This window comes from Halichoerus grypus, chromosome 6 (genome assembly GCF_964656455.1).
Source record: "Halichoerus grypus chromosome 6, mHalGry1.hap1.1, whole genome shotgun sequence".
In the NCBI taxonomy this organism is placed as follows: domain Eukaryota; kingdom Metazoa; phylum Chordata; class Mammalia; order Carnivora; family Phocidae; genus Halichoerus; species Halichoerus grypus.
This window is the reverse complement of record NC_135717.1, coordinates 20,307,042-20,321,558: the sequence shown is the minus strand read 5'-3', so window position 1 is coordinate 20,321,558 and position 14,517 is coordinate 20,307,042. Positions and strand designations below refer to the sequence as shown.

General features: G+C 46.6%; 1 long non-coding RNA gene across 1 annotated transcript in view; it reads left to right on the top strand.

Moving 5' to 3' along the window:
• Window positions 1-12,179: 12,179 nt before the first annotated feature.
• The window catches only part of LOC144382244 (uncharacterized), a 129,776-nt gene continuing 127,438 nt past the window's right edge, over window positions 12,180-14,517 (top strand). Inside the window, exon 1 of the long non-coding RNA XR_013448809.1 lies at window positions 12,180-12,356. This is a non-coding gene — a long non-coding RNA (uncharacterized LOC144382244). The remainder of the gene's footprint in view (window positions 12,357-14,517) is intronic.

Genomic DNA, 14,517 nt, shown 5'->3' with positions numbered 1-14,517 from the left:
CCTCTTGTCCGGTAAGGGAGGTGAGAATGAGAAACAGTGGCAGATGCTGGAGGCAGGTGTAGACGGTTTGTTGGAATGTTGCTCAGTCACTTCCAGTGGGATGGTCTTCCGTCTTTTCTCTGACGTGGGTCAGATGCAGACGCTGGGGCATCCTCCATAAGGAAGAGCAGTCCTGCATGCAGGCCTCTCATGTTATGGGAGAGTGAATGTTGCTAAGGACAGGATCACTTTCTTCAGGTTGCTCAGGAGACGCCTTTGATGGACTTTGTCTTTCACTCACACTGAGGTGGTCGGCAGGGCCCTTTGTGGTGAAGGAGAGCCGCTCTTCTCCAAAAGCTGGGCACAGCAGGTATGCGCATGCACACTGTACAGAGACCATATTCTGTGCTCTGGGAGGGATGAGGAGGGAATTTCAGGGGTCTGAGAGCAGCGAGGGACACATTCATTAAACGACATAGATGTTGTGTTCCGTATAAGGGAAGCACCAGCGATGGATCTGAAGGACAAGAGAGGGAGCCATGAGTCACTAGAAACAGGAGGCTGTGGATGAGAAGGATGGAGGTGCTCAGGGGAGTGGATGGGCCTCTCTCGGGTAGAGCGGAGGCCGTTCCTGCAGGCCAGCAGCTTGAGCAGTGAGTGTGAGGACACCGCGAGATCCACACCGGGTTGCTGCCTGTGTCCGTCACACCGCGTGGATAATGCAGTTATTTGTATCAGAACGTCATTGTTGCCATAAAGCTGTTCGTTCCTAATCTATAAGGATTGTTGTTTCCTCTGAATTTCTGAAGGTTCTGAACTGGGTGAAAGAATGTGGTGGAGACTTGGGAAATTGAACTTGGTTCCTTTGGGGATTCTTGTGTGCCTGAGTTTGTGGGCCTCAGTGAGAAAAAGTGAAGACGGGACCAAGATCAGCAGAGTGGCTGCCTTGGCCTTCAGCCCGAGTCGGACTCTTGGTGGGGAATTCAGGATTGACCAGGAGCCACCCTCGCTGGATCCCTGTCACTACGCCTCTGCATCTGAGTCACCGCTCTGCCTGCACTTTGCATCTCCCTGAACTTTGGTCACAGTATCCTGCGGATTTACCTGTGTTCCTGCCCAAATGCCAGCTCTCCATGGGGCCTACTCAGAGCCTCAGCTTTGTTATCTGTGAAAGGGGAGCCTGTCGGATTCTGAGGTCATTAGAAGAATAGGAGTTGAAGTACATAAAGAATCTGCAGGGGCCCCTGGGTGGCTCAGTCGATTAAGCATCGGACTCTTGATTTCTGCTCAGGTCATGATCTCAGGGTTCTGTGATGGAGCCCCAAGTCAGGCTTGGCGTTGAGTGTGGAGCCTATCTAGGAATTTCTCTCCTCCCCACTCCCCACCCCCCGCCGCCTTTCCAGCACAAATTTGCCCTTTTTTGGTCTCTGTCTCTCTATCTCAAAAAAAGAGAAAGAATATGCAAAATATCTGGGCTGTTGGCCACTCCCCCTTCTCACTGTTTAAATGAAAATAGCTCCATCAGATGATCATCAAAAGATGTTCATTTAAGTCCACAACATTACACTGAGAGTATAACACCTCAGCCCAGAGATTGGCATCCTCATTTCAAAAATAAGGCAAAGACCCCCTTTTTTTTTCTATTAAATTTTAGGTCCTAGCCAAGAATGAAGTAAAAGATCATTCTGAGAACATGTACATGCAGAGATTTATATCTGAGATGTGAAGACAATTATTTTCTATTACATACAGACTCACGGAAGCAGCCACACACTCAGGTGTTCATTCAAGGCCTCAGATATACCAGAGGAAGCAAATGCATTTAGGAAAACATAAGGTCACAGTATACTAACCCAAATCTATCTGCCTTACAGGACAGTACATTTGATATTTGAAGACGTCCCTGAGCAGTAACAACCAGGCTGTGTGTGCATATATTTAGAAAATTGTCAGATCAGCCTAATGTCCTGAGTGTTGTCCCTGCCCATCCTGTCCCCTGTGCTCTGTCTCTCCTGGGATCCCCCAAATAAACCTTTCACGGCTCTGTCCCTGTGTCAGCATCTGCCATCAGGAGGCCCTGCAGTCGCTCCCCTTCGAGTGCACAGTGTGAAGCCGGGACACACAGAAAACAAACCGGCAGCAATGGTGGTGATGGAGGAGAGTAGCAAGATTCCCCTTTGTGGTATCTTTACTGCAAGGGGCGTAAGAAATCCTTCTGGGGAGGCGGACACAACATGTATTTAAGTCTGTTGGTGGTTGTATTAACTCTGGTGCTAGATACTCTTGAGCACATGGCGCCTGCTCGTTTAGGGGGTGTGTGGTGATCAGCAGGACAGGTGTCTGTCCCCAGGCAGTGGTCTGTTGTGATGGTGAGGAATGAATGAAGCATCCCTAGTGGCCCTGGGAGACCGGTGAGGAGGCCCTGCATTAATCCAGATTGTGTGCACTGGTTTCACCTCACCAGCTGCCCCCCAACAGCAGATGGGCTCTGAGCGGGGCTGATGGTGACAGTTTTCTTGGTAAGACCCACGATGCCCCATAATCCTCCCCCAGTTTCCTTGTTGAGGGATGGGCAGGGCAGAGGCCAATGACAGGAGACCCATTCCTCCCTCACCACACGGAGGAGTTGGGTGTATGCTTCTGTCACTTTTTAGGTCCTGTACTCCAATCCATTCTGCACCAGAACTCCTGGGTCTTGCAAAGCCCTCCTCCTTCCCGGCTTGTGGAAGCAGCCATCCCCCAGTAGCTTTGGGGTCGTGGCTGGGCCACCGAGGTGTCCAGGTCTGTCTGTCCACATGCTTCCCAGGAGTGGCTGGGAAGTGCACTGCTGTGGTCAAGGTCAGCCTGAGCAGCCTTTGAAAATGGGATTGCCATGCCCTGTGAGCAGGGTCTGGGCCGAATGATGGCAGGAGAGAGGGGGAGACAGGAGAGGTGGTTCCCTGTGGTCTTGGACAGGGCTGCACAGAGCAGAAGGCCCGAGGGCCTGGGGAGAGAGGGAAAGAGACTGTCAGGGAGAGAGACGCTGAGTGAGTGTTAGGGGGATTGGGCAAGTCCTAGAAAGCGAGAGGAACCAAGAGAGAGACACAGGGTAGAGAGAAGCAGAGACGAAGAGGAATTTCAAGGATGACAAGAGGTTGCTGGTCTAGGTGTATGGAAGTGGACCATGGACCAGGGTGCAGGAGGTCGATGTAGGTGCTTTGAGCATTGGGACCAGAGAAGGTGGGAAAGCCGGTGATCAGATTTCCCTGAGCCCAAAGCTCCAACCTTCCTAGGGCTGAGCTTTGCAGAGGCCGTTTCGCTTGGGAAGATGGGCACACCCCCTTTTGCATGGGGTTGTGGAGCCGAGCCTCAGGATCTGTCATGGAGAGAGATGGCTTGGCTGGACCTGAGCATGCTCTGTGCCTCCAGCTGAGGGGCCCTGGCTTTGAGCATTGTAGGGATTCCCAGTGCGGCCAGCAGAGGGCGCCCGCGCACCTCCACCGGGAGGGGGAGGTTTCTCTGTGTGTGCTGACCCAGGGCATCTCAGAGCAGGAAGGACTTCTGTAGCAGCCCAAGGATCCAGCCCCACTCTGGCTGCCCCACGATAGAGAGCCAGGGCTGTGGTTCCAGTAGGTTCTGCCACCACCCTGTGGGAGACCCTGGGGGCTTTGCAGCAACTTGGTGCCTCCTGATGTGCGACAGAGAAGCTGCTTTATTGGCTGAGTGCTGAGGAGGGGGCTCTGGGTGGCTTCCCAGGACATGCTGGTAGGTGAGCAGCACAGTCGCTTGCATTTTCTGAGCTGTTCCCCTGGTTCATTCGTCCTTTTCCCTGAGGGTATTTGAACAAGACGTATTTTACTCAGGGATCCGTGGATTGAGGGGTCCTGCAACGGCACATCAGAGATGCTGTGGTGGTTTTGTAACAGCTGGAACCAGAGCCCCAGGTAAAAGCACAGAGTGTCCTCCACTTAAACATGCTTTTACTGGAAATGACAAGATTTTGTGTTTTTTGATGGCTGCGTAACATTCCATTGTATAATGTACCACAGCTGCTTTATCCATTCATCTGTTGATGGGTATCTTGGCCCTTTCCCTAGTTTGGCTATTGTGGACATTGCTGTTATGAACACTGGGGTGCAGGTACCCCTTCAGATCACTACATTTGCATCTTTGGGGTAAATACCTAGTAGTGCAATTGCTGGGTCATAGGGTAGCTGAAGTTTTAAATCGTTGAGGAACATACCATTTTCCAGAGTGCCTGCCCCAGTTTGTATTCCCACCAAGTGTGTAAGAGGGTTCCCCTTTCTCCACATCCTCTCCAACATCTGCTCTTTCCAGCCTTGTTAATTTGAGCTATTCTGACTGGTGTGAGGTCGTATCTCATTGCGCTTTTGATGTGTATGTCCCTGATGCCAAGCGATGTGGAGAATTCTTTCATGTGTCTGTTGACCATATGGATGTCTTCTTTGGAGAAATGTCTGTTCATATCTTCTGCCCATTTCTTGACTGGATTCTCTGTTTTTTGAGTGTTGAGTTTCATACGTTCTTTATACATCTTGTATACTAGCCCTTTTTTAAAATTTTTATTTATTTATTTGGCAGACGGTGAGAGACAGCGAGCGAGGGAACACAAGCGGGGGGGGGGGTGGTGGGAGAGGGAGAAGCAGGCATCCGGCTGAGCAGGGAGCCCGATGAGGGGCTCAATCCTAGGACCCCAGGATCATGACCTGCGCCGAAGGCAGACGCTTAACGACTGAGCCACCCCAGCGTCCCGATACTAGCCCTTTAAAAAAATTTTTTTTTATTATGTTCAGTTAGCCAACATAGAGTACATCATTAGTTTTTGATGTAGTGTTCAACAATTTATTAGTTGCGTATATCAACTAAGTGCTCATCACAACACATGCCCTCCTTAATACCCATCTCCTGGCTACCCCATTCCTCCACCCCCTCCTTTCTGTAACCCTCAGCTTGTTTCCCAGAGTCCAGAGTCTCTTATGCTTTGTTGTCCCCTCTAATTTCTTCCCCTTCAGTTTTCCCTCCCTTCCCCTGTAGTCCTCTGTGCTATTCCTTATGTCCCACATATGAGTGAAAAAGCACATGATAATTGTCTTTCTCTGCTTGACTTCTTTCACTTACCATACTAGCCCTTTATCAGATATGTCATTTGCAAATATCTTTTCCCATTCTGTAAGTTGCCTTTTAGGTTTGTTGACTGTTTGCTTTGTTGTACAGAAGCTTTTGGTCTTGATGAAGTCCCAGTAGTTCATTTTTGCTTTTGTTTCCCTTGCCTTTGGAGATGTGTCTAGGAAGGAGTTGCTGTGGCTGAGGTTGAAGAGGTTGCTGCCTCTGTTCTCCTCTAGGATTTTGATAGATTCCTGTCTCCACTGGAGGTCTTTCATCCAGACTCTTAACTCTAGAGAACAAAGTGATGGTTCCCAGAAGGGAGGTGGTTGGGAGCATGGGTGAACTAGGTGATGGGGATTAAGGAGTGCACTTGTCCTGATGAGCCCTGGAGAATGCATGGAAGTGTTGAATCACTCCATTGTATACCAGAAACTAATAGAACACTGTGTGTTAACTATAGTGGAATTAAAAGAAAAGAAAAATAGTTGGCTAACTGTGCTATGCATATGGAAATGCTCGATACTGTCTTTCCTATTTGATTTTGTTGATAAATATAAACCTATTATAAAGTGAAAAGTTGATGAGTAATCATTGCTTTTTATTTTTTAACACATAATGTTGCCTAATTAGTCCTACCATTACTTCCTAGTAATGGACACATATTCTGTTCTATTGTTTCGTTTAAATAATAGAATTTATGTTACAGAAATTGAGTAATACACAACAATATAGAAATCACAGAATGATCTATTTTACATAGTTTATGTTCAGATAAAACATATAGAACATGTATTCTATCATAATGTAGTTGTCTAATCTATAATGGGTGTGTCATCACTCGGTGCTCTATAAAGTTGTTGCCTATCATTCTAGTGGCTAATTAATATTCATGGAGAGAAAAATCATGATTACAATAATAGAAATATTAATGCCAACAAGGGCTCTATAGAGGTTATTGGAGGGGATAAAAGATAGTTGATATGGGGGCGCCTGGGTGGCTCAGTTGGTTTAGCGTCAGACTCTTGACTTTGGCTCAGGTCGTGATCTCAGGGTCCTGAGACTAAGCCCCAAATCAGGCTCCACACTGAGCATGGAGTCTGCTTAAGATTCTCCCTCTCCCTCTAGCCTTCCCTACCCATTCACACTCTTCTCTCTCACTTTTTCTCTTTCTCTCAAAAAAAAAAAAAAATATATATATATATATAGTTGATTTCAAGACACACAGTTAATTGTTAATGTTTATAGGAAGAGAACATGATTAGATTTTTTTATTTTGTCACTAGTGCAACATACTATCAATTGCTGTTAAGCTTGGAAAACTGCACTTGGTTAACACTGATTTCAAGGATAGTGAGCACTCTTAAGCTTCAGGTCCCATGCCTCCTGAGACTCCAGGGAATGGGAATTTTTTCCTGGAGGAGTAAAGTGTTCACTGTTTTACACTCAAGGTATAGACTTTAGGTAGTCCTCTATCCCTTGTTCAAGGGGTATGTCTTTGTCCTTGGCAAGTTTTGAAGAGTGCTTATTAGAAAAGTTGCTTGAATTGAAACTTCTAGACTCCAATAGTGGAGTTGGGGTTTTCATGGGACAGAAGTTGTTATTTAGGAAGTATCAGTGTTGGGACTGTAAGTGATAATAAAAGTAAGGAACCATGCCAGTCATTTTGCGTATGACGTGGAGCACTGCACTGATTTCTCAATGTTTCAGATCCCAGGGGTCATGATATTGAATATACACATGTGAGGAGATGGTTGGTGCCCTGCTGTCTTCACTGGCACCCCCCGTCCTGCACACACAGTGACTGCCTACTGCAGTTGCCGGTAGCTCTTTGCCTGAGGGTGTCCATTGGCTTCCTAATGGCTTCTTTGGCTGGGGCAGTGAGCTCTTCTGCCGGGTAATTCATGTCCACGAGAGCAGCACTCATTCCATGCAGGTCTTTTCATACATGGGCGGGATGACTCAGGGCTGTTGTGCACAGTCTTCTGGACGTTCCCAGTAGACGGAGAGTTGCCCACAGCCGTGACCTCTAAACTAATACCGTCTTGTGTGTTGGCTCGACTCCTTCACGTCTTAGCTCCTGTCATTGCTTCCCGAAGACCCTTCCAGAGAAACTACTTATACCACATCCTTGTCTTAGAGTCACTTTCTGAGGGACCCAACCACTCATAACTCCTGGTGCTGCCAAGAATTGTGGGTATTGTCCCTCTGTGCCCCAGGAGAGAATCTGCTTTGAAAAGACACATGTTCTTGGGAGATCTCAAAGCTGGGTCATGAGAATCAACTTACATTTTTCCCTTGTGTGTGAAAACTTAAAAGCCACACATACAAGGTGGTAGAGTGACATCGATCATAGTGAGATGATTCAACTTGTCACACAAAGTGGAATGCTCAGGCTGGAAGGAGACATTTGTTGTAGGATCATTATCAGTGGCACTATTATTGAGTTCAAAGACCCTATCCTTTGAAGGTTCTTCTCTGACTCCTGTTTTGTCCATAAGGGTACTTCTTGGCTATATGCCCACCCTAGATACATCCCCAGTCCTTATCTTTGTCTCCAGTCCTAGACTCACTCTCATCCAACCCCACCTCCCCTGTTCCCACTTTCTGTGTCACATCCTCCTTTTCTGCTCCCCAAGGTTTCCCACGATCCGTCTTGGCTCCAGACTCCCACCCTTCAGATGTCAGAGGTTCCTTGGGTCCTCCGTCTCTCCTGATCCCCTCTGATTAGTAGGAGGGGATGTGAGTATGACTGAAGGTCCTGCTCTGCCTTTACTTAAGTCCTGGGACTGCACGAGGGAATGGGCCCCCGTCTGGAGTCCTGGATTGCCTGGATATTGACCTATGGCAAAGAAGTCATTGAATTCACAACAATTACGTTGAACTCTAGGCTTTTGCCAGGCACTGGAAAGAGCACCAGCATATTTTGGGGGGTGGGGGGTGGTGGTCGGGAGATACACCCAGTGGTTAGGCCTTGCCCTGAGAAATGGTCCAGTTATAAAGACAGTAGCGAAAAAATGCGAGGAAAGGAAAGGTAAGTAATAGGATGTCATACTTATTGAGTGCTTTATGTCAGGTGTGCTCCAATAATCATTCTGCTCTCAGGCGACAGTGCCCCACAGTACAAAAATCTCATTGTCATCCCCATTTTGGAGATGAGCATGCTGAGGCTCAGAGAAAGGCACACAGCTAGTGAGTGAGGGAGCTAAGAATCCAACCAATGGAGAGCCTTCCCTTCTCCCCAAGACTCTATGAGCTTTTATAGAGCTCCATGCCACTTGATTCTTTCTGGTGAAGGGAGCAAAGGGGTATTTAAATCCTCATAGAACTCAAAATATTCTGCATGGAGAAGAGAAAACAGAATCAAAGGCCTACCCAGGAAAGAATAGATTCAGAGGGCCTGTCTTGGGGGAAGACTCAGCATTGACCTCAGGCCAGTGGCTTCTTACTCCACCTCTGATGAGGTTATTTACCAAACAGAACCTTTATCAGACCCATCAGGTTGTTCCCCAAACTTACTGGACTCTGATGTAGGCTGAGTGATTTTTTTCTCAAGCAGATGTGTATCCTTTCTCAGGCTCTGGGTTTCCATGCCTGAACTTCTGAGGACCGAGAATGAGGACCTCTTCATGTGAAAAGGAGGCAGGAACCAGCTTGACAGGGTCACCACTGTCCAAATCAAGACAACCTGCAGATCAAAATGAATCATGGCAGGAATAGTTTCCCAAGACTGAATGATAATCCATGAGTCTAGAGTACTACTTAAGAAAAGCTTTGAAAATCAAGATTGAGAGAAGGGAAAGATCTTTACAAAAGATTGCTCAGAATTAAAGATAGAAGTAGACAGTGGAAAGAAGAAATCACCTTTAAAAAAACATAACAATTCAGCCACCAGTTATCAGTAGATGGTCTTTAGGTGGAATGATGTTAGGGCACAAGATATGGACTGTGGGAAGCACGCTGAACTTCACACCACTTACTTACAGTGAAACTAGACTGTTTCCATGTGGCTCATGAGGCAGGATCAAAGTGAAGGGCATAATATCAGATAGTAACAGATTTTAAAAAGAGAAGAAAGAGAAGTCTGGACAAATAGAACGCACATCATGAGATGGTCAATGTAAAGTCAAGGAGAAAAAGTCCCATTGAATGTGAATGGACAAAAAGATCCAGATAAAAATCCACAACTTTCTAAACCAACCAACCGACCAACAAGGGCAAACTTTTGCGGCGCCTGGGTGGCTCAGTCAGTTAAGCGTCTGCCTTCAGCTCAGGTCATGATCCCAGGGACCTGGGATTGAGCCCCACATCCAGCTCCCTGCTCAGTGGGAGTCTGCTTCTCCCTCTCCCTCTGCCCCTCCCCCCACTCATGCTTTTTCTCTCTCTGCTCTCTCTTTCAAATAAATAAATAAAATCTTTCAAAAAAAACTGCAGGAAAAATAAAATCCTCGAGTGGCAAATTTTCACAGCCCTCTCTCAGCAGCCCCCAAATTAGTAAGGATACAGAAGATTGGACAGTTAAAACATCTGAATGTAGAGGTAGATACATAATCATATCAAGTCCATATCATATAGAAGGAGATACAAAATAAAGACATCAAATATATGTATAATAATTATACATTTAGATATTAGATAAGATAAAATATGTTAAAAAATAAAACTATTCTACATTCGTATAAAATGAATATATAGATACAGAAATATGTATATATATTAATACATACATTTATACACAGAAATCTATAGGTTATTTTACCAAGAAGATAAAGGAGAGTCATTATTTTTAAGGACATATCATATGTTTATAAAATTTAACCATGAATTGGACATAAAGCAAGTTCAATATATTTCAGAAGAGTGAAACCCACAAAGGATGTTCTTTGATCACAGTTGCAAATGTGCTGGATCATTGAAGAAATGATAACTAGCATTTCCACATATGTTTGGTAATTGAATAGCCTTTTGAACAAAACTACAGAAGGAAATCTGAAAGGAAAAATCAGTGTGAACTGAATGAAAATGATACTGAATCTATGGCAGTAAAAGAGACCTCTTCTGTCTTGGGAATTTGCCTTTGGATAGAAAGCTTTATGGTGTTCAAATCATCCCATACTAACGGAGAAGGTGTCACACGTTAAACATCCCTAGAAATGCCACTTATCTCTGTCACCTTATTAGGTGTTAGTGTGGGGTTTAAATTATGCACATAAATGGAAAAATGCCAAGCTGAATCTCATGCTTGATCTGGGTGGGATCTCCATGACAATTTTAATTCATAAAGTTCATAAGCTTCTCTCTCAAGGGACTTCTGGACAACACCCAGGGAGTGTGGCACCACCAGGAACCTGAGAGAGGGTGAGGAAGAATCAGAGGGAGCTAGGGGTAGAGAGAAGAAGGGACAATGAGGAATTGCAAGGAGGAAAGGGGGAGGTGGTCCAGGTGTGTGGAGGCCATGGGCCAGGGAGCCCTCCTATACCAGAGGGGCCTTGCTCAATTTCCAAAACCAGGCCCCAGATCCTGCAGCCTGGAACCGGCACAGACGCATTGCTGATCTCGACCCAGAGTATTCGAGAATAAGGTCCGTGTTCTCCCTCTGGAGCTAGCAATGTGCAGCAGGATGGGGAGTTGCTCTCCTCATGTCCACTGTGGATCCTGATGCAGGATGGTAGGTGGACAGTTTCCAACCACAAGCATTCGGGGCGCCTGGGTGGCTCAGTCGTTAAGCGTCTGCCTTCGGCTCAGGTCATGATCCCAGGGCCCTGGGATCGAGCCCCACATCGGACTCCCTGCTCAGCGGGAAGCCTGCTTCTCCCTCTCCCACTCCCCCTGCCTGTGTTCCCTCTCTCACTGTCTCTCATTCAGAGTGACAGAGGGAACAAGTCAAAAAAAATCTTAAACAAAACCAAAAAAACGAACCCCAAGCATTCTCTTACATCCAAGCAGAAACGTCATACTTCACCAAGCTTCTAGTTGTGAGCAGATGGCAATTAGTATTTGTAGGTAAAATTGGTTCCTTACCAGACTGATGGAAACGATTGCATCCATCTTCCATGTCTAAATCACTTTTCATTGAAAACATTCTCTCAGGAGACATGCAGTCATTCAGAACGCATGTGTAGCTCCCTCTAGGTTTGCATTTGGACCCTGTCACCTATGTGTCCCCAAACACTTGATTGGCAAAGTCGAAAATACGCTGTCACGATCAAGATCATGGTGCTAGATGATGTCTTGTATAAATAGAAGTTCAATATCCTGACCTGACCAGAAATTATTCTGTTCTTAAGAGGGAGGAGATTGAAAGCAAAATTACAATAGTGTACTGGGTGTCAGTGTTTTATGTACTAGGAACCTTTTGGTGGGTAAACCCAATCATGTGAGTTTGCATTATGTCAATTTGCAGTCTGTATTTTGGAGGGGAGTGGTGCCAGCCCAAGCAGTTCCCTAGTGACCTTGACAAAATCGGTCTAATTCTTCAGTGACACAGAAAGGAGAAGGAAAAGATTTCTTTGTGTCTGAGGCACCGTCACAAAGACCTGTCCCAGTCTGGAGAAGAGGCTTGGCGGGACCGAGCACCCTCAGTGCCTGCAGCTGAGGGGCCCTGGCTTTGAGCATTGTAGGGATTCCCAGTGCGGCCAGCAGAGGGCGCCCGCGCACCTCCACCGGGAGGGGGCGGTGTCCCCGCGCGCGCAGCAACTGCCTGCTGTCAGAAGATGTCATGGCGTTATCTGAGCCAGGGTAGCTCAGGGCAGGAGAGGTTGCTGCTGCCCCCTGAGGACCCACTAGCCCTCCGAGAGCCAGAGCTGCGTTTACCAGCAAGTTCTGCCGCCGCCCTGGGGAGAACCTGGGGCCTTTGCAGCAACTTGGTGCCTCCTGAGGAGCGACGGAGAAGCAGCCTTGTTGGCTGAGTGCTGAGGAGGGGGCTCTGGGCGGCTTCCCAGGACCTGCTGGTAGGTGAGCAGCACAGTCGCTTGCATTTTGGGGGCTGTTCCCCTGGTTTGGTCCTTATGTTCCCTGAGGGTATTTGAACCAGAGGTATTTTCCTCAGGGGTCCGTGGATTGAGGGGTCCCGCGACGCCACGTCAGAGATGCTGTGGTGGTTTTGTTACACATGCAGGCTGGTTTCTGGGGAGAAATCCTGACTCCAATGAAGAGGAAGGGGAGCAGCATTTAGTTGGGAGGTGAACACACTCACTGCTGACTCTCAGGACCTTCTAGAAGAATGAGCTGGGATCCCACTGTCTGATTTCTGCTGGAACCGACCAGAGCCCCAGGTAAAAACAAAGTCCCGTCCAGTGTGTAACCTTAAAGGGAGAAACTCTCAGGGAATTATCAGCCACTGTCGGGTTTCCTTGGGAGGAAAGAGACTTGAATGTAGGACAGAGAAGCTGTGATGAAACCTCAGGCACACTGGGGACTATCAGAGAGGCTCACTGTTTTCAGGAGGAAAGGGGGCAATTTGGAAGGCTGTTAGGAACCAAAGGTCCATTGGCGGCATCTGGTAGTTCCAAGTGTTGTAGCTTCTCATGGGTGAGTCCTGTTGGAGGAGGTGGGGGGGGCATAGAGAGGTGAGAATCGAGTTCTGCTGGCTGGAATAGTGGCGTATCCGTGTGCGCGGTCAAGTCCATGTCTTCCTGTTGGGTCCCCACTGGATCTGGAGTGGTAGTGTGTGAGGGCTCCCCCTGCCCAAACCTCCTGCCTGTGTTTTGTGACGTTTCCCGTTATGAGTTTTCAAAATGACGCTTTTTAAAAAATTTTATTATGTTATGTTAGTCGCCATACAGTACGTTAGTTTTTGATGTAGTGTTCCACGATTCATTGTATTTGTGTAACACCCTTCCTCCTTCTGATCAAGATTTGCTTTGATGAGCAAAATACATCAGAGAAAGATAAATACTGTATGATTTTACTCATCTGTGGAGTTTCTAAGAAAAAAAAAAACAAATGAGCAAAGAGAAGAAAAAAGAGTCAAAGCAAGAAACACTCTTAAGTATAGAGAACAAGCTGTTGTTACCGAGGGGAGGTGTTTGGGGGAATGGGTTGAATAGGTGATGGGGATTAGGTCATGCACTTGTGATGAGCACCAGGTGTTGCCTGGAAGTGTTGAAGCGCTAGATTGTACACCTGAAATGACTATCATAGTGTATGTGGACTAATTGTACATAAAAACTTTAAAAAAGTTTCCTTGGGAGAATTTCTTTTTCTTTTTAGGATTTTATTTATTTGTATGTATGTATGAGAGAGAGAGAGAGACAGAGAGGCAGAGGGAGAAACAGTCCCCGCTGAGCAAGGATCCCAATGTGGGACTCAATCCCAGGACTCTGGGACCATGACCTGAGCCAAAGGCAGACGCTTAATCGACTGAGCCGCCCAGGTGTCCCCGGAAGGCTTCCTGATCAACAGTCAAGTTCTTTGTATTTAGTGGTTTTGTGTTTGAGTGCCAGCAAAGCTTTTTCAGATCGGCATGTCTCACGTTGGAGGGAATGTGCATCGCGGTTGGAAACTACTCAAGTGACACTTGAGGAACAGGGAGGGTTAGATGGGAGAAACTCTCACGAACTTCCCCTGTGAAGTCTGTATCTGCTCAAGATTGAGACCAGTGAGCCAGCATCACTTCATTGGAGACAGCGTTTCTACAGAGGATTGAGAGACAGCAAGTACAGAATCCAAAACAAGATGACAATTCCAAACCATAGGTTGGTTTTAATCCAGGACCCTAGGTCTGAAAGGAGCCAACTGAAAATATTTATTGGCACTTGTTTGGACTGAAGGCAAACCCGGAGTCCTGTATGCCTCCTGGAGGTGTCCTCCCCCAGTGGCTAGGAACAAAAGAGACCAATACTGCAGGAATGCACTGAATGAAATCACTGAGCACATTAGGGAACCTAGAGTACACTGAAGAACATGAAGCAATAGTTAGAGAACTTGTTGCAAGAATAGGAATACTTCTGGGACATTTCAGAAACAGTATTGTTCTTTCAAAAGAACTGTTGAGAACTCTATGGGTTATCAGTAGTGGTGTGTTATGTTGTAAATTCAGAAACCATGCATTTGGATTAGAATCAGGATTCAGTTAGTAGTTTAGGTAAAAGAAAGACTTGAATTCTGAACCTTCTAAACCTCTAGAAATGCTCACAAGATCAAAATGAGGCTATTTTAGGGAAGATCATAATCCAAAGAGGTTTCCTCCTTTTGCAAGAGACTGGGATATGCAGAAAATGGCATGTTCTTTGCACAAAAGAGGTAGAAGGAGCAACAGTGAGAAAAGGAATGCAGGCCTGGTCTGGACATGTGGGGAAAGCTGTCTCCCCAGATGTTTTCTATTTCAATTTGGGAAGTATTTACCTTCTTGTCACCAGATGGTGTACAGGTCCAGTCAGGGTTTGGTGCCTTCTTTCAATGTGTCCCGTGGACCCAAGAGTCCATTCCCTGGGA